Source organism: Protopterus annectens, chromosome 3.part0 (assembly GCF_019279795.1).
Source record: "Protopterus annectens isolate FY-2018-M chromosome 3.part0, PAN1.0, whole genome shotgun sequence".
Classification (NCBI taxonomy): Eukaryota; Metazoa; Chordata; order Ceratodontiformes; family Protopteridae; genus Protopterus; species Protopterus annectens.
In genome coordinates, this window is record NC_056731.1 from 1,888,689,580 (window position 1) to 1,888,714,579 (window position 25,000).

General features: G+C 39.0%; 1 protein-coding gene across 5 annotated transcripts in view; it reads left to right on the plus strand.

Annotated features, from left to right (window-relative positions):
• Positions 1–25,000, plus strand: part of LOC122797160 (cell wall protein DAN4-like) — an 800,950-nt gene that overhangs the window by 45,805 nt on the left and 730,145 nt on the right. For 3 of the 5 annotated variants that reach the window (XM_044065974.1, XM_044065970.1, XM_044065975.1), the window contains exon 2: positions 970–1,133. The exons of the other annotated variants lie outside the window; for them this stretch is intronic. The gene's annotated coding sequence lies outside the window, so the exon portion shown is untranslated. The remainder of the gene's footprint in view (positions 1–969; positions 1,134–25,000) is intronic. 5 annotated transcript variants of the gene reach the window in all.

Below are 25,000 nucleotides of genomic sequence, written 5' to 3' on the forward strand. Positions count from 1 at the left end.
TATATTAGTCACCCAAAAGGGAAACTTTAAATATTGTTCAAATTAGCTAACAGTTGCACATGTTTTACCTGCTAGCAAGGTAATCTTCACTGTCCTGCTTGTTAGACTCCAGTTGTGTATACACTGAGAACTGCACAAAGTACAAGCTTGTATTAGAAGGGATAGTGGCATCAGAGATCAAATTGCCAACATGTATTTGGTAATGGAGAAGGTAAGGAAGTTCCAGAAGAATATTTTCCTGTGCTTCACTGACTACTCTAAAACATTTCATTGTATGGACTAAAACCAGCTTTAGCAAGTGCTTAGGGAAACTAGAATTTTGGACCAACTTATTTATTTGTTGAGAAATCTCTATGCAGAACAAGATTGGTTCAAGATCTGGAAACGAGTGAGACAAGGCCATATATTGTCACCCTGTTTATTTAGTTTATATGTTGAATATGTTTTGTGGGATCTACTATAGTTTAGCGAAGTTTCAGAACTCCGAAGACCATATGTTTGAGCTTCTGAAACTTCAATAAACATTGCATTAAGATCACCGTACAGTGAGGAACTCAGGATTTGCCATTTTCCTCACTGTAGTGCAATGTTGGAGTTGGTATATTAAGTAGCAGGGGGTGTGGGGTGCAGGGGGGCTTGCCCCCCCCAGCAAAAAGGTAAGTAAGAAGTGTTTTGCTCCATTCTTTTGTTTTTTTCTTTTCTTTTGAAGTTATGGTCTCGGCCATATAGGCTTCAGAGTTCTGAAAGTTTGATCAGCTGTAGTAGATCCAGTATGTGAATGCTGGGTTAGACTTGGATACTAAAATCAGAATTGCTAGGATGAATATTAAACTCAGATATGCACATGATACCACTGTAATGGCCAAAAATGAGAAAGAGTTGAGTCTGTGCAAAAAGCTAGCTTTTTGCTTTGTTCACCAACAAAAACTAAAATTATGTCCTCTAGCCCTTTCATTTCTTTGCATATAGGTAAGGAAGAAGTGGAGGAAGTGAAAGATTTTTTTTCCTGGGATCAAAGATATCTGCAGATTGTTACTGCAGCCATGAAATTAAATGGCATTTGCTTTTTGAAAGAAAGCCAATTCAAATGTGAAGATGATTTTAAAAGCAAAGCTGTCACACTGTCAGCAAAGGTATGTATTATCTAAGTTATGGTTTTCCTAGTAGTAAAACATAAGCTGGACTATAAGTAAAGGTATGAGCCAAAAAATTGATACTTTTTGAAGTCTGGTTTTGGAGAAGACTTTGGAGAATTCTATGGAGTGCAAGAAGATCAAACCAGTCAAGTGCTTAAGGAGATAAATCCAGACTGTTCACTGGAAGATCTGATATAAAATTAAAACTCTATACTTTCCTCATATAGTGCAAAGACAGGACTTCATAGAGAAGACACTGATGCTGGGAAAGAAGGCAAAATAAGGGGGCAAAAGAGGCTAAGGATATTGTATAGTATTACTGAAGTAATGAATGTGAATTTGCAACATCTTAAAGAAGCAATTATTGACAGAGGGGCCTGGAGTCCTTGAGATTACGAAGAGTCTGATTTTACCAAACAATAATGATAAGCATGTGTGAGCAAGGTGACTTTGGTTTTGTGTTTTTCTAATACTGCCGGTTCAGCAGTTTTTTGTAGGTTTGCAGGTGCTGTAGTCATTTAGTTGGTATTGGATTGTGTTAGCCTAGCTAGTTATGAAAATGTAGGTTGTATATTAAAATAACATTTCTTTAATTAGTGGTTCTTTTCTGTAGCAGTTCATTAATATATTGCAATCTGTACTCTGTAATTAAATACAGCTAAAATTATTATTTGTAATTATCCTTGTTAATTTGTATATATGTTGTGTTCTTTACATATCAAATACTGTTTGATTATGATTATATCAAATTTTTTTGTAACTTTAAATACTTGTAACACATTTAAGAGAAAAAGAAAACATTCTTGATTAATGTACTTTACATTACCCTGAATAACATAAATGATAGACTGCTGTCCTATTTATTTGAACATAGTTATCCACTGTAAAGTGGCTAACAAGTAAAATAAGATTCTTGTTTATTAAAACAGAGGGCAAAATAGTATTTTCTCTCCCACCCCCTCCGAAGATTTGCCCATATTCACAGTGGCATAATTCCTATTTTGCAACACCAAAAGAGATGTGTGAACCGACTGCCAGATGTGTGTGTTGACTTTTTTAAAAGTGGATTATGTACTGTGGCTGTGCAGTGTACTTGTTGGTATATGAAAGTGAGATTGCATATGGAGGGCCTGTGACAGTGATATTGTATTTTGGCATTGACTTTAATGAGATGGAATATAAAACCTTCTCTCATGTCAAGAGACTTTACAGATAACATATTATTGAATAACAAATGAACACAGATGTGGTTTAACATCCATGAGGTCTATATTCTAGCTACAAAAATCCTTAAATTGACCATTTACTTCATGACATGCAAATGAAGTCAGCCTGATCATTATTCTTAAACGTATATGTATCCTTCCTTTTGTAAGCTATAATAGCATTATATCAATCACTATTAATTAGCAACAGGGGTTGGGGTTGGCATAATGGTTAAGGTGTTTGCCTCCAGAGAGACAAGGTGCAAGGTTTTATTCTCATCTTTGAAACGGAAATTGTCTAGGCTTAAAATGGCCCACAAGGGCAGCTGACCTTATAGTTGCCTATATGCCTATTAATTTTAGCTCATGATATGATTAGTGTAATATTATTTACATCAAAACTGAAATTTATTTTGCATATTCAAAACACATGCAGCAACTGAACCTTTTTTGTTACAATCACGTTTAACTCTTGAACAATCCATATATATCTGCCTGACCTTTTCAGTGGTTAGCAGTAGCTCTAGAACTTGAGGCTTTTTGCACTAAACATCTAATATTTCTTTTGACAGTCCCTTCCACACCACAACTTCATTTAGAGAGGCAGCTTCTGTGGTCTGTGCAGCTCTTGACTGTCATATAGATTTCACAGTTTTTTTTTCCTTGTAGCAGGATTGAGACTGGCACTTTCGATCTCTGATGAAATAAAATGAAGTCTGAAGAATCAGTACCTTTCTGATAGCATGTTAAGATTATACAGCATGGAATGTTGTTCATCTAGTTTTATTTGTGGGAAGACATTAGTTTATGACTAGTACATTTCTTTAGACTATTTCTGTAACAGTAAACAAGGTTCTCTTAAATCACTTTTTCAGGTCCTGCATATCTGTGCAAATGCCACTGTCTTGTCTTTCTTCCTATCACTGACCTTGCTATGCAACTCTTCCACTTTGACTTTACTTCTAAGTACTGTGGATACATTTCTAGAAGTGTGAATAAATCAGTAAAATCAATCAAGTTGTTATTGGTATGGCTTTGTACAGTATCTGAAATGTCTTTGTGACTCGGTGATTGATTCTGAACACATACAAGGTTGCTTTTATACCATTAGTTTGTTACCATTAGTTTTTTGCAAGCCACATGGCCCAAATATATTAAACCAGTTAACTTTTGTGGTGACATTTGAAAAATGTCTCTGATTTCTACGGTAGAACTTAAAGAACATATCCCAGTCATCAGGTGGCATCAATAGCTCAAAATTTGTACCCTTGCTTTCTATTACTTTTATAGTGCATCCTACCTTTATTTCTTATTTTCCCTGTTTATTTGAATAGCATTTTATTTTATACTCTTGCATCGTTTTTTCTTTAATTTTAACCGTATCATGGTAATTTCACCTGTTTTTCATATGCATTCAGTATTTGATAACGTTAAGTCTGCTTATCTTAACAATGTGCTCTTGTTTAATCTTATATTGTAGCACAAATTATTCTGCGACTTGTTAGAAAATAATGTAGCTCATCCAATTCTGTTTTTAGATGTATTGTTCAGTTTTTTAACAGTCATTTAAAATTACTATAGGATTTTGTGCTTTGGTAAAAATATGGCTAACAAATTGCAAATTCTTTGTAGGCTGAAAGCAATTAGTGAGGTCATTTGTGAGTGCTACTGTTTTGTCTTTGTCATCTTCAAGAAAAGTAAAGAGGTATAATATCTTGCATTGCCAAGCTCTAATTTTGTCAGACAAAGCAAGCACATTAGTCCTGAGAGGGAAACCTATTTCCTCTGTGTGTTAATATGATCTTACTGATTTTGTCATTGTCTAGCTCATGACAGTAGGTGACAACAGGGACCTTCACCTGTAAATTTATAACTTCAGTTTATGAATTAACTTTTTTGCTTTGCCATCATGATTCAACATCACACTTGCATAGAAGATGGAGATTCTATGTCTGTATTCACAAATGGGGTGATATCCCCTTTTTCCAAAGGGGAACAAGAGGCCACATTGCAGTTATACAGCAAAGTGCTCATTTTCATCCAGGTTGCTTTGCAGTTGGTATTAGATTGCTTTGCTTGACATAAAAGATCAGACATTTGAGGCTAAGATGACTGTATAATCTAGAACCAACAAATATGCAATCTTTACTTTCCCTATCGAGAAGACTTCCAGTCCTCTTTTGTATCATAACCATGTCAGTGAAAGTCATGAACAGGACGGGAGATAATAAATCAACTTAACATCAAGAATATGCACTTAACTGTTATCCCACGAGTACAAGGACTGAATGGAACATCCATGCACTAGAGAATAAATTTAAGTACAAAGACTGAGTGGCATATATCAGCAACTGTGGAACCCCGTACTTTTTAATCACCTCTCAATAGATATTGCTTATTACTCACTTAATTGCCTTCCCCAAGTCCACAAAACAAGAGGAGATTGAATTGGCAAACTTAAATAACCTTGCAGTGGCAAACAGTTGATCCAGTCTTCCATGGATAAGAAGAAATCTATGTTCCTGAATCATATTTTGGTCGAAGTCTTTTTTCTGTCACCTTAGTTTGTTTATGAAGGAATACTAAACAGCATTATATCAGTAGAATAGAAACATATCCTCTTATCTCCCTTTCAGAAAATGGAGATTCTACCCCAGTTTGCCAATCCAGGTGTACAGTCGCCACCTTCCATGCAGTATTGAAAAGCTACATTAACCACAGTATTCCAGTGTTGTTCAATATGTTCAGCATTTTATCTGTTCCCACATTGTTTTCACCTTAAAACCTAAACTGACGCACTAATCGCACCTATAGGAAAACAATCCAGTGTCACTAATTGCTTCTGGCATAGCATCCTCAAAAGATGGCATGTCCAACAAGTTTGAGCTCTTCAAGATCTTCCTTCCCAATAGTAATAGGTCTGTATTGTCCATTCTAAGTGATAGCAGTCTTTTATTTTTATCCTCCATGCACTTGAGAATGAATTTTTACTTTATGGAGGCCAGGAGGCATCCTCATGTGCACATGTCAAGAAGTGGAGGCATCCTCATGTGCACATGTCAAGAAGTGATGACATTAGAAGTCTGAGCAGTTGTTTCCTTTGCTCCTATCAAACTGAGTGGCCCTTCTGGCAAAGCAAGTTCAGGGCCATCTTAGAGCCCATTCTTATAGTGGAGCTACCACTTCTGCAGCTTTTTTTTTGGGGGGGGGGGCAGTCAATCTAGCAGAAATATTCCCATGATTTAACAAGGTAAGACTATTCTGTACATGGGCGGCATAACATCTGCATGTAGTAAAGGAATCATTTTAGGTGCCACTTTAAAACACAGGCTTTTTCAAATATTGACAATAACGCACCCATTGCCATAGTTGCTTGGAGGCGTATGGTTTACTAATTATATCAGAACTGTGTTGCTGGTTGCATTTGACAAGGAAAAAAAAAATAAGCTGCCATATTTTTATTAACATATTCTTTCTGTCACAGGGCTGGTATAGGACTTTTTTTTTCTAAAACGTTACTGGACCATTCAAAGGTTCATGCCATTCCCAACTGATCATTCACTTTGCAGCAAATCATTGTATAAAGAAGACTGAATTTCTATGGGCAATAACATGAAGCCTATAACATGTATTGTAAAGTTAAAAACTATGACCACAATCATCTAGCAGTTAGAAGCCAGTTTACTTGTAACTATGTCATGTGCAGATATGTAGAGGTACACACGTAGGCCTATGCCTTTCTCCTTGTTATTCCTAAGCTTAATGTGTTTTTCAAACTACATTTGACTATTCACATTATTTCCAAGGCCTTTAATCTTGAATTGTAAATGTATGTGGTTCTTTTTTCCTCTTACATAGCACTCCTATACTTAAATTTGAAGCTGTATATTTTTCTGATTTCTTTTGTACTTTATCAGACTTGTCATTAATGTCTGAATGGGTTTATGTGTTTAATAAACCTATTTTCCTGCCATATATAACAATAGGCCCTTTATTCTTTCATCACTTAATCCGGATTCCCTTGTTAATGGTGTACTCTGCAGTCAAATGTTTAAAATTTCCTAGTTAATAAAACCACATTATGAGACAAAATGTGAGAGGCATATAATTGTCAATTTAGTCCATAAAATGTGTATAATATATGTATATATTTATATTATTGTGGTGGTGCTGCAGTAGCGTTGCCGCCTCATAGTAAGACGTCCTGTTCGATTCTCAGCTAGAGCGTCCCCTGTGTGGAGACGTGCATGAATGGGCATACCTTCGTTGAAGGTTGTGCATCAGGGCTGGCAACTCTGCACGTAAAAATCTACTCCCAATCGTTAGCTGACTAGAGTTCCGCTGTGGCGATCCCTAACTGGGAAAAGCCGAAAGACACAACAACATTTATATTATTGTGCTTGTACATCCAGAGTAAGAGGACGGTGGCAAAATAGCAGCAACCAGCAGAATACCGGAGCTTATCCTCAGGGAGATAGACTTAAGCAAAAATGTAAAGCTCTTACTGTATCAGACCCTGGTCAGGCCGTGCTTTATGAACTTTATGCAGTTTTGGAGACCATACAAGATTAGGGGATATCAGGGAGTTGGAGAGGGTGTAAAGAAATGTCTCCAGAAAAGTGCTTGAGGTGGAGGGGAAAGGGTATAACCAGAGACCAGAGGTGCCAAATCTCTTTCATTTGAAACTTGAAGCGACAGGGAGGGTGTGATATGAGTCCACAATATTGTTTGGGAGTTGTACAAGTATTATCATGTACAGAAAAGACAGTGTGTGAGATGGTAACAGACAGTAGAAATAACAACAAGTGAGACAGAACTGCCTCAGCTATGTGAATCAATACGAGTGAAACTGGACCCGGTCAAGTAAAGCACGATTTATTCCAATCACAAACGAACACAAGAATAATGGTTAAGCGCTTTCATCTGTGAATATAGACTTCATCAGAACACCATTACTGTGTATTACTGACAAATTTAAAAACTTTTTGGCTCCAAAAAGAACCACTGAAAGTACTCATTTAAAGTGACAATGCATAGTATATACACACACTGCATATAAACATTATTAAAACCTCATATATAAAAATATAAATATATAAATATATGCATAAATTATTAAAACAAAAAATTAAAAATTAAAAACAAGTATTACATATGAATGGTCTCAGCTGATAAACTATTTAAGTTGTAATACTGATTTAATAGAAATGAAATCATTAATACCAGGGAATTTTGTGGCATTAGTTGCAATTTGCCAAAATAATTCCCTTTTACATAACTGTGCTTTATAATTACCCCCTCTAGCTCATATAAATATTTGATCAATAATAGCAAATTTGAACATATGTGTATCACCATATTTATTTATATGCCTAAATAGAGCATTTTTAGTGTCTTTAACTTTTATTTTATATAGGTGCTCGTAAATACGTTTTTTCAGTTATCTCTCCATTTTGCCTATGTAAAATACAGCACATGTATTACACTTAGCTAAATAGACAATATTATTACTATTGCAATTCCCCTTTCTAAACCGTACATATGTCTTAATATCATCCAATTTTATTCCTATATCTTCATTGATAGCAAAACATTGTTTACACTGCCCACATTTTTTAGTATGAGTATTTATTACCTTATTATTATAATTATGTATATTTAATAAATTCTTAATATCCATATTCATTTTGAACACAAAATTAGGGTCCCTACCAATGACATTTGATAATTCATCATCAGTTACCAATATATTCCAATGCAGCTTTATAGTGTTCTTAATGTCAAATACGAATGGGGAATATGTAAGGACACAAACTCTATTAAATTATTTTTGTATATTATTTGTATTACTTGTTATATTAAAGTTTTCATTACCAAGAATAGGCGAAAATTTTTTACCCCATTCATTAATAACATAAGCTGATATGTCATCTAATATTGCTAGAGGATACCCTCTATTGATAAACATAATACGTATATTATTTATTTCATCTTTCATTTTAATATAATCAGAGGTCATTCTAGCCACACGTATGCATTGGCCCTTATATATGTTTCCTCAAACTATCACAGAAAAATTCTAATCCCTGTTCTCTAGGGATGCATGAGAATAAGTCAATCACATCAATAGTGACAAATATCAGATTATTTTTCCACTTATTACTAGTTAATTTAGATAAAAACGTCCATGAGTCCTTTACTATGTGTGGAATATAGTGATATGTATATTTTAACCATTCATCAATAACCACACCGATGTTAAAAGTCTTGGCTTTACTACCAGAAATAATAGGTCTGAAAGGTGGATTATTAATATTTTTGTATACTTTAGGTATACATACTGGTATAGGTTCATAGGTTCATAGGTTTATACTAGGCTATCTGCCCTAAGGCATTTATAAGCCTAGCCCAATTTTTTGTGGCTTACGCCACCCCTTATATGAAAAAATACTGTGCCCATTAGTTTGTTGTGCCTCTGTCCAGCAGTGACACAGATATGATTCCCAGGGTAAACCTACGATCTCCCATCCACAGGTCTAGATTTCTCTTGAACAGAGTCAGCGAGGTGCTCTGCATCACATGGACCGGGATTTTATTCCACAGCATAGGGAGTCTCTGAGTGATAAATCTATCCCTCCAGCACATCCTATTTATATCCGTGCTAAGGTTTAAGTCGCTTGCTCTAGTGGTTTTGGTGGATTTGGATTTTTGAGGTGGAGCATGTCCATTAATTCCGGGTTGGACATGGCCTTGTATGTCAGGCACATGTCACCTCTGAGCAGACGGTATGCGACTGAATAGAGCTGGAGTTTCTTCAATCTGGCAGCATATGACAGATTTTGGAGTCCCTTTATCCTTTTGGTGAGGAACTTTTGGGGTCTCTCCAATTGCTGCAGATGTCGGGTGAGATACATCCCGAATGGGGCATTGTACTCGATCATTGGTCTGATAAGTGAATAGTACAGGGGAACAATGACCTCACTAGATCTGGATGTGAATCCCTTCATGATCAGGTGGGCAATGTAGAAGGTCTTTCTAACCACTTTAGCAATGTGAGTGTCAAAAGAAAGGCCACTGTCAACCTGGGTCCCCAGGTCCCTGATAACCTCTTCTGTGCTTAGTGGATTGCCACCTATATGGTAGCTTGGGGTTACCTTGTTTTTCCCGAAGGGTATGACTATACATTTTTTGGCATTTAACTGGTAACAGACAGTACATTGTAGGAAATGCCTCCTTGAATCTGTAAGGACTACCTTTCTCATGGAAAGGGCCACGAAACTGGGGAATGGGCTAGCAGAATAGGTTGTGGAGAGAGAGAGAGAATCCATGAAAGCATACAGAATGGATGTTTATACATATAGTATTTGAAGAATATGATATATGGAGTGTATATAGTATATTGGAGCTCTTCTTTCTGAACCACCAGAGAAAATGGGCTCTGTCTACCTGGAAATCCCAGTCAATAAAACCAAATAAAAATCTGTGGATAGTTCTGAAACAGTGACATAGTTGCTGTATGTGAATACCTATCTCTTACACTATACATGGGTTGTATGTCATAGTCATCACAGTCAGATACTGCTTGGCTGATTATGTCTGGACACTTTTTAATTTGTTTTATATTCATCAGAAGCTGTTCTTTGCATCTGTTCTGTGGACTGTCTCTCATGCTAACTACCCTGTAGTCAGGGCTGGAGCCAACACTAGGCAACCTAGGCAGCTGCTTAATATCTGATGCTGCCTGGGGGGGCTGGTCACAAAATTAAATTTCCCTCCTGCTAAACTTTCCTCTCAGAGTTGCATCTGCAAGTTTATGGTAATATTGGGGGGGGGGGGGGTAAGTAATAGGACACTGGAATGGCTGGGCATGATTGTCCATTACCCTGTCTAGGGCTCCATTTGTGCATGACCCAGCTGTGTCTCTAGTTTTTGCATTTCTTTAACAGTTAGCTAAAAACGGTGCTTGCTCGCCATTTATATGGTTGCAAGCATTTGCTGTACATATATTGCCAGTGTAAATATAATCAACTTAACTTTCCCTGCAATTGTGTATTGTTTTATAATCTTAAAACTCCTTTTTTCCCCCTCTTGCATTACACAGAAAACAGAATGTTAGAGAAGAAAAAGTCCCAAAAAGAAAACAAGAATCCAAAAAGGAACACTACTGGAAATACAGAACTCTAGTTTTGGTAAACTAGTATTAAAATATTAAGTGCTTCCTCCTTCACAAGACTTCATATCTCTTAATAGTTCATTAAAACAAGATTACTGTTTTTCCTTCTTTGAATTTCCTTTTGATAAGGTGGATTTCTGTTCTGCAAACAGATGCAGCAATTCTGTACAATAGAGAAACCATGGTAGCAGAACCATTTTCTTATACTAAAATTATACATTTGAGGTCCTAGCTGTGTGAAAAAGAGCACAGTTTTGCTGATTAAATCTGCCACAGAACTGCACCACTGCTCACACAGGGTAAAAATTTCAAACTGTCATATTTTAGAATCAACACTTTCAAACACTGATCAAAATTCTAGGCGCCTAAATATTGCAAGACTGTACAACTAGTAAAACACTGTATATTAAAGAAGCTTGTGCATAGTTCATAAGGTCTTGTCGACTACTTTATTTCCTGAACCTCATCGAGCGAGTAAGTGGCTTACGCTCTTCATGAATGACCAGCGTTACTGAAGGTCAGCCCTTTAAGGAAATTTTAACTTCTTAAAACCCTTAAACTGGCAACCATATTTGGCTGCTTAGCCTTTGAGGAAATGACAGCATTAACACCTTTGTGTTGCTAAATTAGAAAATCTGTCTTACAAAGGGTGTGACCAGTTCTTTTTGTGACACTTAAGAGCTGGTCAGCATTTAATCACATCTCTGGGTCTCCCTGGGAAATGTATGTGAGGTTGCTCTGTGGTGTACTAGCCATACATTCATAAAGCATTTACAAACTGTAGTGCCAGTTGTTGCTACAGCATTCTTCTAAGATATATTGGTTTTTGCATCCACCCCCAACATTTGGATGCATGGCTTGCATTCTGCTGATATGTAGCAAATTACTTGAGAGCCAAGACTGATGAATATATTATAAGGTAGTTGTGTGTGTGTAACTGTCATAGTAGTCGATGGCTATAATAGCTCGCAACCATTTGTCATTCAGGTGGGAATTCCCTCCTTCCTTTTCATTTAATTAACTTGTTTATTGTTTTGGTTGAATCTTGTTTGAGTGTTGGTAATCGTATGGCATAGCATGCAAATTAAAGGTCAGATATAGTAATGGGTCTGAAAGATTACTTCACAGCCTTAGTTGGTATTATAGCTTCAAAAACTCATAATAAACATAAGAGTAGCACGATATATGATGTACATCTTCCTGATGCTGCCGGGTGCTGAGGGTGATGTTGGAAAGTAGAATAAAATACATGCTGTTTTACAGGGCCACGGAGAGGGGCTTAAAATACCATTTCACTTATGCATCCTGTGTGCTTCTGAATGCCATATCTTGATGTGTAGTAACATTATACATGAATCTTGCATGCATATCAGTAACATATCCTGATGAGTACATTATACATGCATCCTTCAGGCTTCTGAATGCCATATCCTGGTGTGTAGTAACATTACACATGTATCCTGCATGCATCTGAATACAGTATCTTAACGTGTATTAACATTACACATGCATCCTGCATGCACGTGAATGCCATATCCTGATGTGTACATTACACATGCATCACATGTGATTCTGAAAGCCATATCCTGATGTATAATGCCATTACGTATGCATCAGGCATGCTTATGCTCTATCAAGGATATTTGTACAGATGCTCCCTTCAGTAGTGTTCCTTCAAGGCCCCAACCCTCAGCCAGTGATTGTGCATATAGTGATCGATCCTTCACATTCCTTCCAGAATAGGAAAGCAAGTCATTTGCTACTTCATTTAGGATTACGGGCCGTTATTGCAATGGCTTGGGCACATTTAAAAACCTGCTTGACTGGTGGCAGGGACAGACAACTTCTCATTGTGCAAGAAGGCTAACCTATTATGTAGAATATCTCAAATGCTGAATGGTATGTAAATGATAGTGACATTTTGAATTTGTCTAGAGTGCATTTTCTACAAGGTGATGCATCAATTAGCATTGATCATGTGTTTGCTTTTTGCAAGTCCTGTGAATGCTTATGTGAGTTGATACATGGGGTTGTGATTTCCTTACACATTTTAACTACATTAGGACAGCTTAACTAGGTGTGTGTGTGTGTGTGTGTGTGTGTGTGTGTGTGTGTGTGTGTGTGTGTGTGTGTGTGTGTGTGTGTGTGTGTGTGTGTGCAGGGCCGGCCTTAGCTGAAATGGCGCCCTAGGCGAAGTAGTGCTCCGGTGCCCCCTTATGCCCCACCCACAACATACTCACAAAACAACCCTTTTTGAGCCACACCCACAGGTAAGTCACTCCCCAAGAAAGCCACTCCAGTAATTTCCTTAAATCATTTAAATGGATAAGAAGAAAAAATACCTTGTAATGTAGTTAAACTGCAACTACCTTTGTGTACTTATTTCCTACTTTAAATACCAGAACTGCATCATAGTCAAACAGGGCCCTTGCAGGGTAATAGATTGCCACCCCCGAGCAACCCCTCTTGCAGCAACCCCCACCCTCCAACAGCAGCCCCCTCCCCAGCCATTCCAGTGTTCCATTACTTGGCTATTTCTCACCAGTTACCATACACATTGTTCAAATCTATCAGTGTGCATACGGTTTTCTTATTTACTTCCACAATGTTTACAGATATTGAAATAAAATAACACAAACACAGCCATTTGCTAAACAAATACAGTCTTGCAATGAATACAGATTTAGCATGAGCTGTAAACTTCTCTGCCCTTGAAACCCATACTCATTGAAACGGCAAAACTCACATTCATTAAAATAGCATGAAAACCCAGATTCATAGAAAATGCATCTGGCTAGTGGGGGATTGTTTACCTTTGGTCTGTTTTCATAACAGACTACTTGCACACATTTTTTAGGGCCATGCATACACGTATTTGTTTTTTGATTCATCTTCCTGACTGTATTAAATTATATTCCTTGTATAATACAGCACCACTTGTTAGAATGGGTTTTAAATTTGTAGTTTTAAACATTCTTTTAATAAGCAATGAAACAAAATGTATGAACCAATTAACTACCCATTTCAGAAAATTTCAACCTTAAAAGGCCACTCGAAACTTCTGTAATTATATTCCATCAATATCACTCGATACTCACAATCTCTGCAGAAGTAAAACCATGTGAATAATTCTACATTAAAGAAATCTGTAACTAATGAAGAGGTTGCTACTGACAAACAACTTTACATTTTAATGTTTTACCTATAAATTCAGTGCCTGCTGCCCTTTTGCATCAGTCTGTCTGCTGTTCCTGCCATCACTATATCCTTTTTCCTACCCACACCACCCTCATGCTACTTACCCTCTCTGTTTTTCTTATAAAAGGGCACCTGTCCCACAAGAAAATACATCTCCTCCCCTACTGCATATCACTCTTTCCTTCTCATTGTCCTTCTGTATATTCCTCTGCGTACTCTTTCCCACTTTCTACAGTCCTGTTCACCGAATTCTTTTCCATTTTTAATTTATTTTATTTTATTTATATTTGTTGACCGGGAGTGTCCAACTGGATGTAGGTCCATTTTAAGTGGAGGCCCGGGGAGAAAAGCTCCACAGTTAAAATAAACAGACAGTAGTTACATTGGATTACATAGCGATTAACAATTTACATAGCGATTAACAATTTACATAGCAATTACTTACAACATATTTACAGATGAAGAACATAGTACATCAGTAGACAACTAGAATCTTTATCTGTGAAGTACATAACAGACATTAACAAATGTTACAAGAAGTAGTTTCTGCTGTATAATAAGTACTGGCTTATGAGCATCTGAGCTTGTTATAATCAAGGTAGTTAGTGGAGTGGAAAGAAAGGTAGTGGTTGAATGGGGAGGGTGATATTAGAGTGGCAGTTGCAAGGGCATAGCCAGCATGTTTTTAGGTGCACTTTTAGTAAAGTTTTGAAGTGGGTGCATGATGGTATGGAGGTAATTGTGGGTGGAAGGGAGTTCCATAATTTGGCTATGGTGCAAGAGAATAGTGCTTCACCAGCAGAGTTATTGGCTTTAGTGATCTGCAAATGATTTTTGTTGCTGGATCTACGTGGTCTGGTGGTGTGATAGGGTTGGAGTAGATTCTGGAGGGATGGGACATTTAGTGAATGATTTACTAGTTTGGTGGCAAGTGAGAGTTGATACCACTGAAGGAGGTGAGGGAGTTTAAGCCAGCCCAGTTCAGCAAGTGAGAGACAGTGGTGACTACGGTAGGATGCCCCTGTGGCGAATTTGGTGATTTTGTTGTATCAGGTCTCTAGCTTGTTTAAATCGCATTGCCTTAGGTTGGTATATATTGGACAGGCATAAAGTAGGGTGGAGATAAGGTGGGAATTTGCTATTGAAATCTTTGCTGCTTTGGTGAGAAGTTGCTTATTTCTGTATAGCGCTCCTAGTTTATTGTGGACTTTTTTTATGGTCAAGGATATGTGAATGCCAAATTTTAGTTTATTGTCTATTTCCACTCCTAGCAATTTGGTGTGTTGAGTTGGGTATATAGTGGTGTTATCTTTTGCTGTGATGTTAAAGTCAGAGTTGTTTTGAATATGTTTGGTGGGTTGGAAGATGAGTAGTTTAGTTTTGTTTGGGTTGAGTATTAACTGGGCATTGGATAACCAAATTTCAACAGAGGAAAAGGCTTCCTGTGTGACTTTTTGCAGTTTGGGTAGGGACTGGGCTGAGCAGATGATGGTTGAGTCATCTGCATATTGTATGAGTGTGCCATGTTTGGTGGCAGAGGCTAGATTATTGGTGAAAACAGAGAAGAGTAGGGGTCCAAGGATGGATCCTTGGGGAACCCCTATGGAGACAGGTAGTTGGGGAGATATGTCATTCTGCCATACAACGGATTGTTGGCGGTCAGACAGGTAACTCTGAAACCAGTTGGTGACCGATTGTGAGAAGGATTGGTTATTGAGGACAGAGATAAGGTGTTTGTGTGGGACCATGTCAAATGCTTTAGATAGGTCTAGGAAAGTAGCAGAGGAGAGATAGCCATTGTTTTTATGCTGAAGGATAGTGGGGGTGCTATGGTTTAGTCAGAAACCATGCTGAGTATTAGAAAGGAGGCTGTTAGTAAGGAGGTAGTCTGAGACCTGAGAGTGTATGCATCTCTCTAGTATTTTTGAGAGTGAGAGAATAGCTATGGGGCGGTAATTGGTTAGTTCTGTGGAGGGTCCGCCTTTGTGGAGGGGAGTTATATGTGATACTTTCCACAGTGTGGGAACATAACTTTCTGACAGAGATCGGGTAATCAAGATGGATACTGGGTAGGCCAGAGCATCAGCTGCGATTTGTAGGTATTCACTTGGGAGGTTGTCTGCTGCTATTCTGGTGGGCTTAAGTTTAGTTAAGAGTTTTTTATGTTGGAGGTAGGTACAGGAGAAAAAGAGAAGGCAGTGGGGAGATTACTAGTTGAAGGTGTGGGTTGGAGAGGAAGGGGGGTTGTGTTGTTTAGCTAGTGATAGTATGGTTTGTGTGAAGTGTGTGTTGAATGAGGTAGCAATATTTTCTGAGGAGTGAGGGATGTTAGGAGAAGGGGTACTGACTTTACCTGGGTGGAGGATGGAGTTTATGGAGGACCAGAATTGTTTGGGGCTGTGTTGAGAGGAGCCTAGGGCAGACTGGTAGTATTAGAATTTGTCCCGTTTTATTAGCTTTTTGACTCTATTGCGTAGTTCTAGGAATTTCTGTCTAGTAGAGGGGGTTTTGGTTTTGCTCCCAGGCTTTATCCCTGTTTTTCATTTCTGACTTGGTGGTTTTCTGTAGCCATGGGGAGGGTTGTGCTTTGATTCTGGAAAGTCTTATTGGGGGCATGGTAATTAAGGATGCTCAGGAAGGTAGTATTAAAAAATTCAACTGCGTCATCAAGGCTGAGGTACTTTAGAGAATGCCAGTTACATTCTTTGAGGGATGAGATGAATGTGAGTGGGTTAAAGTTTAGTTTTTTACGTATTTGACGGTAGATGACAGGTTTAGCTTGGTATAGGTATTTTTTGAGTAGGAATGTTGGGGAGTGATCACTGAGGCTATCTGATAAAGCAGCCTGTTATATATGACTGGGGGCTCTTCCTGACTAGTATCCAGTCCAGGGTAGTGTGCTTGCTGGAGTTTTTATTTATCCTGGTTGGCGACTGGACTAGTTGGGTGAAGTCATGAAGGTTTACATGATGGGTTGGATGGTTGCCAGAACAGGATTGCCAGTCAATATTGAAATCACCTAAAATGATAGTTTCTTGGGGGAGATGGTGGGTAGACCAGCTGAGGAGGTTTTCTAGTGGAGGGATGTTTTGGCCAGGTGGGAAGTAGCATCCAATTATGTTGATGGTTTTGTTTTGGTTTATTTTGACATTGGTATATATTATTTCTTCATTGCCTATTTGTGGAGCTGATGATTTTAAGATCTGGATGTTTAGATGCAGTTTAAATATTATAACTACACCGCCTCCTTTCTTGTTTAGCTGGTCTACTCTTAGTATGCCATAACCTGTGGGGAGTATTTGCTCACTGGTAATGTGAGGTTTTAGCCAGGTTTCTGTCAGGATGACTATATCTGGGGAGTACAAGTCTATGGTGGCATGGAGTTCATGGACTTTGCTGGATATATTTCTAATATTTAGGCTTAGTAGAAGGAAGTCACTTGGCTTCCTATTGGCTGTAATATGGGATAAGTTGTGGTTTCTAGTCTGATTATGAGGATTGGGGTTGGAGATGGTAGGGCCAGGGTTGGGGTGGATATCTCCACTTAGGGCTAGTTTAGATATGCATGAGGTTATTAGTTTTCTCAGTTTTTGAATGTGTTTGTTTATAAGGGAAACTTTATGATTGTGCTCTTTGGGTAATAGGTATGGTGGGAGGGTTACTGTGTAAAGTTGTAGGGATGCTTTATGCTTGAGTAATATAGTTGGTAGAATATGTGGGGGTGCATAGGGATGTTTCTTGAGTTGGTGGGAGGGGAGCTGAGTGAGGGTGAGACATGAGTGGTGGTGTGAGTAGTAGTACAGTGGTAGTGGTTGAGTGGGGGAATGATGGAGCTTTGGTAGGATGTAAGATATGCAAGGAGAGTTCATGCTGTGAGCATAGGTAAGGTATGCTTGTACATGTTAGTTGAGGAGGTGTGATAGTAGTGGGAAGATGGAGGCGGTAGGGTTGGGTTAGTGCTGTGGTTGGCTACTGGAAAGATGGGAGGGGTTTGTGAGTGTAATAAAGGTGAGACCACTGGGGGTGGAAGGGAATAGGGGGCAGGGTGGGGAGCAAAGCGGGTAGAGATCCTGTTAGTTGCTCTTATGAGGGGGCTTAAAACAATCAGGTAACAGAGTTAACTGATAAATGAAGATATGATAGTGACAAGGGTGGTTGTAGTTGTAAAAATGGTGCCTGCCACAGGTAATATTGATTAACTTTGGGATTGTCTTAAGGTAATAAACAGGGAAGGGGGAGGGGAGAACAAGGGTGTGAGCAGGCAGTTCTTTGTACTGCTGCTAATGAGCCAAAGCAAAGACAAGTTTGTGTTTAGGAAACAATCACAATTGATTTTAATGCAAACATAGCACAGAGTTTGCTGTTTAGACATTGTTTGCAGTCTCAGCTGTGCCTGTAATGGTATGACAATGTATGTATGGAACTGCATCATTGTGAATGTGCTATATGCACACCAATGAGCCTAAGTCATGTGACCTGTTACAGTACTACCCAAGTCTTTACAGTATTCATACTACCTCTGCAAGTGAATTGCTTACTTATGTAGCTCTAGCACTGACTTTTCTACTATTACAGACTTAATCACTTGTGGGCCACTCTCTTCAGTTTTAAACATATTTTTTGTTAAGCAGATGTGCTATCATTGTTTTCTGAATTCTGGTCATAAAATAGATTTCATGTAATCCTTCTTACTAGAGTGAATTGTTTTCATAGCCCAGATCTAAATAGAAATAAGTGCCTCAGTGACATAAAAAGAAAGTGTAAAGTGCACATACAATAATGTAGTCTGTATAAGGACAAAATAAATAATGTGATCCTTAATCTGAACTGCACTGACAATATGCAGTTTTAAATTATATCCTGAGTTGTACACATCAGTAAAGAATTCTGAAGGGTGGGGTAAAGGTGTAGATTTTTCAAGTGCAAGATACTAGGCAGAACAATCATTCCTTGAAACTCAAAAGTATTTCTGATGATCATTTAAGTGGTTTGGAGCACTAGCTTAACAATAAGTTTTTAGATATGTAACGTATATATTTAACACTTCTGTGCTTAACCTGAAGACCTTTTACCCCTCAGCTGAGTTATGGGGATGCTTTTTTGTCAGTCTGGGATGGTAAAACCAAAATAGGGTGCCACTCACGCCATCCTTGCTATAATTGTACCAAAAGACATGCATGAAGCACATAAATGTGGTCTACTGCAACATTAAGCTATGGGGCAGGCACAATGCTATAGTGAGTTCTGTATGACAAACAAAATGTCTCACAAGATTTGTCTGACTAGAAAGCACTACTGTTTTCTAAAAATAAAAAAAGAGGTAAATATGCAATTGTGCAGTGCATAAACTAATACAATAGTTAAACAACTCTAAAAACTTGCAGTTACAGATTTTGATCTGAGTTGTCAACAAAAGTAAGCAAAAAGAAAGCAGATTATTTCACTTCTAAAATGTGGAACTATAAATTAGGTGCTACAGCTATAAAGGAGCTTTAATATTCACACCATATCCATCCAATTCAAATAGCTCAAGAAAGCCTCCTTTATTTAACTATATCACGGCAAAAGTAATAACCCAGTATTCTGACCTTAAAGTAGCAGGCTGCCAAAGCTGGCCACAGAAAAGAAAGAAGAAGAAAGGGGAATGACATAACCACTACCCCATTACATCCATTCAGAAACATGCCTTGAGTTCATTTATATCCTCAGCCATAAACTGGCAGCTGTTCTACATGCTGTATGTTTGGATGGCTTCATCTGGAAGTCATCGAAGGACTCTCAAATCCAGGGCCAGGCATCAGGAAAACAAACAATAGGAAACAATATAGATGGCTAGGAAAACAACTCTCATTAAATCAGCACACAAAACTCACCTAGGCAACTTTTACCTGAAGAGTAGAAAGAGATTACCCTCATCATCACTCCCAGAGCAATTCCTTTTGAACTCGTACCTAAATATCTGCCCTGTCTCTTAGCCAAGCAAAGCTTCTAACAGCCACATGGCATGCCCATCAGATGAGACTCTGACATTACCATGTTAACCTGAGGATCACCTTCATCTTTGTATCACACACAAAGACCGGAAAAGCTCGAGAGAGATTTTAAAATATCTCCCGATTTTATTTCTAGACATCGCTAAACAATAAATGGTGATGTTCATGATCCTATTGCCAGTCTCTTCCATCTCCACAGATTTCAGCAAAAACAAAGACACAAACACACGGTTTCCACAAATTAACACACACATACTGTCTAACACAGCAGCACACACACACATAGTAACAGAATGACTAATTTAAATTACATACAAACACATATACACATACACACTTTCCCTCGCATACAAAAACGAATGGCTTAACTTACACATAGACTCACACTTAACACTTACCTTATATTAAATCTGAACGGCCACTCGTGCACCATGCATGCATGACCTTAACCCCTCTCTTCACTGAACTAACTTAAATTCCGCGTGACAAGATTTTTTTTTTAACTTGCTGAAGCCAGCCTCCTGGCCAACCTGAAGCTATAAAAGTGGGAGGGCACTTCCCCCTTCCCTTCGCCCAATGGTATTCTTATTTTGCGATCTTCTCGGCACCCTTCACTCAGAGATAAGGCGCCGAGAAGATTGCAAAATAACAAAAGTACAGTAATTTAAATAAATAAATACATAAAATTCCGAGGCCGGCTGTACGGCGCCCTAGTTCGCCTATGCCTAAGGCCGGCTGTGTGTGTGTGTGTGTGTGTGTGTGTGTGTGTGTGTGTGTGTGTGTGTGTGTGTGTGTGTGTGTGTGTGTGTGTGTGTGTGTCGGTGGTGGGGATGCACTGTACACTGCAGATACCTCTTCTGCTGCAATTTTTAAGATACTGCTTTTGAGAGATGTCCCGTGACATGCTTCACAGGTGTGTGTCATATATACAGTGGACATTGTGAATCCTCAAAATTCTGTGTAGGAGTGTACTAGTCTGAGTTCAGCTGATAGTCATAAGTTTCAGTATCTCACCTATCCATCTCTTTTGGTGTCATCTGGTGTTCGTGACATAATCAGTGTTTCATACCTCCAACTATCCAACAGACTGACGGTATTTGTTGTGGAGTTCACATATCCAGTCTGTGTTTGAATTTCTTTTCTGAGTACTCCAGTTTTCCCCAAAAATAGTGCAGTATGATTGGCTAGCCGTAAGTGTTCAAAAGTGTTGTATGTACTCTTGCCCTTGTGTCCTGGGTCATTTGTGGAAAAGTCCATAATGAGTAGGCCATTTATCGAGATTAAATTAGTCAAAAGCAAAAAGGATGCCAAATTTGCTGATGTTTAGTAGTGGGTCACCAGAGAAGGGATATATTTTCACAGAGTCCACTTTTATCTGGTTATGCCCCTTTACCCATTAACACTATTGACAAAGTCATAAAAACAAAAAAACACTGTCATAGCAAACTGCCAAAGTCCGAAATCGAAACTGTTGATTTATTGACCAAAAAGTTGAAGCACTTTTCGTTTGCTTCCTAAGTAAACTGCTTCAGAAAACAGTTCAAACTTTGGCAGCTTGCTGTAACAGTGTTTTTTTTTGTTTTAATCAGTTTGGTGTGACTATTGACAAACTCCACAGATAAGAAGTAAGAGCCTGTCTTGGTTAAAATATACATGCCCGCTAAATATCAGTCCTTAACAGGCTGTTTCTTTGTTTATTAAGTTATTTATTGCTTTTGGCTTATGGGTAAGCAAAGTCTTTTTCAGTAGAAGTCGTGGGGCTCCTACCATACAATATTGATACACATTGAGATGCAAGAAGTATAGTATATTAGGTTACAAAGGAGTAGCTTCATCAGTGTAAAAATGCATTTGTAATGCAGGTATACATTTAAAAATGGATGGATGGATAAAATGTATATAGTGTATAAACAACACAGTAAACAAATTCTTTAGTTATAGTAGTTAGAGACAGTTTAGTCTGAGATGGGTGTAAAGAGTAGAGTCAAAATAGATTGTATATACAAAAGTAAAGGAAAGCAGGGAAAATAAATGAATTGCAAAGAGAGAGAGTAGATAAGGTGGGGAGACTGATTAGAAGGAGAAAATGGATGAGAAGGGCAGGAAGTCAGCATACATGTTCTGGATTAGGAGCAGCACCTTTAGCAACAACACATTACTGAAGTAATCTATCAAAGAATAAAAAAAAAAATCTGAGGTGGTGCATGGTACAGTGGATGCTTTAGGCCAGTTTTTGCATGTGACTGAGTAACCTAGCCCCATATAACTGTCACATAGTGCGAAGAGCAGCTCTGAAATGGCTCCTTAAGATTTTGATTTGGGAAAGTGGTGTGATATTCTTATAGACAGCTGATGATTTTATTTTGTTTTTGCTAATCACAAAGTACAATGTGCTAGCAAGTCACTAAAGTTGGTAAAGTTACCACTTTCTAAATGGAAGGAGCAGTATTGGGCCTTTTGTGTGTCGGTGTGAGGTGCCCTATGCACTTTGAGTCAGACAGAGTGCCACTAGGTGGTGCTATTCTACAGTCATTTATCTGTCCCGAGAACTTCAGCTTAATGACTAAATGTACAAAAGTAGCAATCAAAACATCTACTGATTATCGGTACTTAAATTGTATTTTACAGTTTATTATTAACATGTAAACTTGGAAAGCAATACCATTGTACTAGTTAATACCTTTTTAAAGCCAAAGAGGAAAGTTGGCCTTTCTCCTGTCATGCATCTCCCACATAATCCATTCAAAATATAAAAACTCTATGGGCTGCAATCACATTTAGGAATGCACCCTGCTTTTCTTCCATTACTTGTCAGTGCAGGATGTGGCTATCCAAGACCATAAGTTGGTTACAGTGGGTACTTAAAAATGAATGGATGGGATAATTAGAAATCTGAAGGAAGCAAAGAGCCCCTTTCTTTTAAGATGTTTTATTTATTTATTTATTTACATTTGATAACCGGGTAGTGTCCAACTGAGCCAGAAGCCCGTTTTCAGTGGAGACCTGGGGAGAAAAAGGAAGATTACATAATTATACACTTGTACATATCACAATTGCAATAGGAGTTCAAACGCATGTTCCTTGATCTTCTTCTTCTTCTTCTTTCGGCTTTATCCCGGTTAGGGGTCGCCACAGCGGATCACCTGTCCGCACATTGAATGGCAGTGGAGTTTTACGGTGTCGAGTTGCCAGCCCGGCGCCCAACCTTCCACAGAAGGCACACTCACACGCACACCTAGGGCCAATTTAGAGTGTCCAATCCACCTGCAGCATGTCTTTGGGATGTGGGAGGAAACCGGAGCACCCGGAGGAAACCCACGCGACCACAGGGAGGACATGCAGACTCCGCACAGAAGGCACCCCAGCCGAGGATCGAACCGGAGAACCTCTTGCTGTGAGGCGGCAATGCTAATCACTGTACCACCGTGGCCGCCCTCTTGTATCTAAAAGCATATAACAATGGTAGTACAATAAGCATATAGGTCCATAGGTAGGTGCTAGGCTATCTGCCCAAAGGCATTTATAAGCCTAGCCAGAGTGTGTCAGCTTTCGCTGCCCCATTGATTAATTAACTGAGCCTCTGTCAAGAAGAACCAATGAAGTGATCCCAGGGGTGTATTTTCTGTTACCCATCCACTCGTCAAGGTTTATCTTGAAGAGTGTTAGTGAGGCGCTCTGCCTAATGTAGTTAGGAATTTTGTTCCAAAGCATGGGGAGTCTCTGTGACAGGACTCTATCCCTCCAGCATGTTCTATTTATTGTTGTGGCAAGGTTTATCTCACTAGAGCGAGTGGCTCGCAGTGACTTGGATTTCTTTAGGTGGAGCATGTCCATCAATTCTGAGTTGGACATGGCTTTTTAAGTCAGGCAGAGATCACCTCTGAATAAGCGATATGCCACTGAGTACAGCCGGAATTTTTCCAGTCGGGCTGCATAGGACATATGTTTGAGGCCAGTAATCCTCTTGGTGAGGTACTTTTATGGTCTTTCCAGCTGTTGGAAGTATCTTGTGAGGTACATCCCAAATGGGGCATTGTACTCTATGATGGGTCTGATGAGTGACGAGTAGAGGGACACTGCAACCTCTTTATTTCTAGATGCGCACCCTTTAGTAATTATATGGGCTACATAGAAAGATTTCCTAACTACTTTGGCAATATGATTGTCAAAGGAGAGATTACTATCTACATGGGTCCCCAGATCTCTTATTACCTCTTCTGTATTAAGGGGGCTGCCACCTATGTGGTAATTCATGGGTGTTTTGTATTTCCCAAATGGGATAACTATGCATTTTTTGGCATTTAGCTTGAGACCATGACTTTGACACCAGGTGTCCATCTCAGTAAGGCCCTTTTGGAGAATGTCCGTGTCAGCCGGAGAGTCAATTATGGCTCCCAGTTTGCAGTCATCGGCGAACTTGGTTAGCCATTGTCCTCCTGTGTTTGCCTGTACTTCTGAGAAATATATGGCGAACAGTAGGGTTCCCAGGACCGAGCCTTGTGGAACACCACTCGTGACTGGTTTCGAGTCAGACCCAGAGTCCGCTATTCTTACAGTGTGAGTTCTGTCTCTAAGCCAGTTGGCAACCAGTCTCGTGACGTAGGGGTTTATGTTCAGGCTGGTGAGTTTTTCGATAATTCCCAAGTGGGGAATGGTGTCAAATGCCTTGGCGAGGTCAAGGTAGGCTGCATGAACCACCTTCCCCTCATCTGTGGCCTTGGTGACCGTCTCGAAGAAGTCAACCAGGTTTAGTAGGCATAATCTGCCCTTAACAAAGCCGAACTGGGTTGGGTCAAGTGTTTGGAGGTTCCCAATGTCTTTGTTAATGAGTTCCATGATGATGCGTGCCATAGCCTTGCAGACCAAGCTAGTCAGGCTTATGGGGCGATAGTTACCAAGGTCAGTTGTGGCCCTTCCTTTGTGGAGCAGAATAACCGTTGCTGTGCGCCATTCTATGGGCACATAGCCTGTGGAGAGGCTGAGGTTGAACAGTGTGTTCAGGTGGGGGGTTAGTTTGTTCTGTAGTTTGTGCAAAACACAGCCTGGGATACTATCTGGCCCCACTGACGCTGTGCTTTTGGCTTTTGAAAGGGCTGTTTTCACCTGTGCATCTGTGATTTCTGGAACACTACACTTTTCCGGTATTGTTGTGGGCCCTTTTGGAGGTGAGAGGGGGGTGAAGTATGCACTAAATCTATCTGCCAGGATGTTGGCAATATCATTAGGCTCAGTATATTTTGTGCTATTTTTCACTAGCTCAGAGCATATCTGTGAGTTGCCACTTAGATTCTTGAC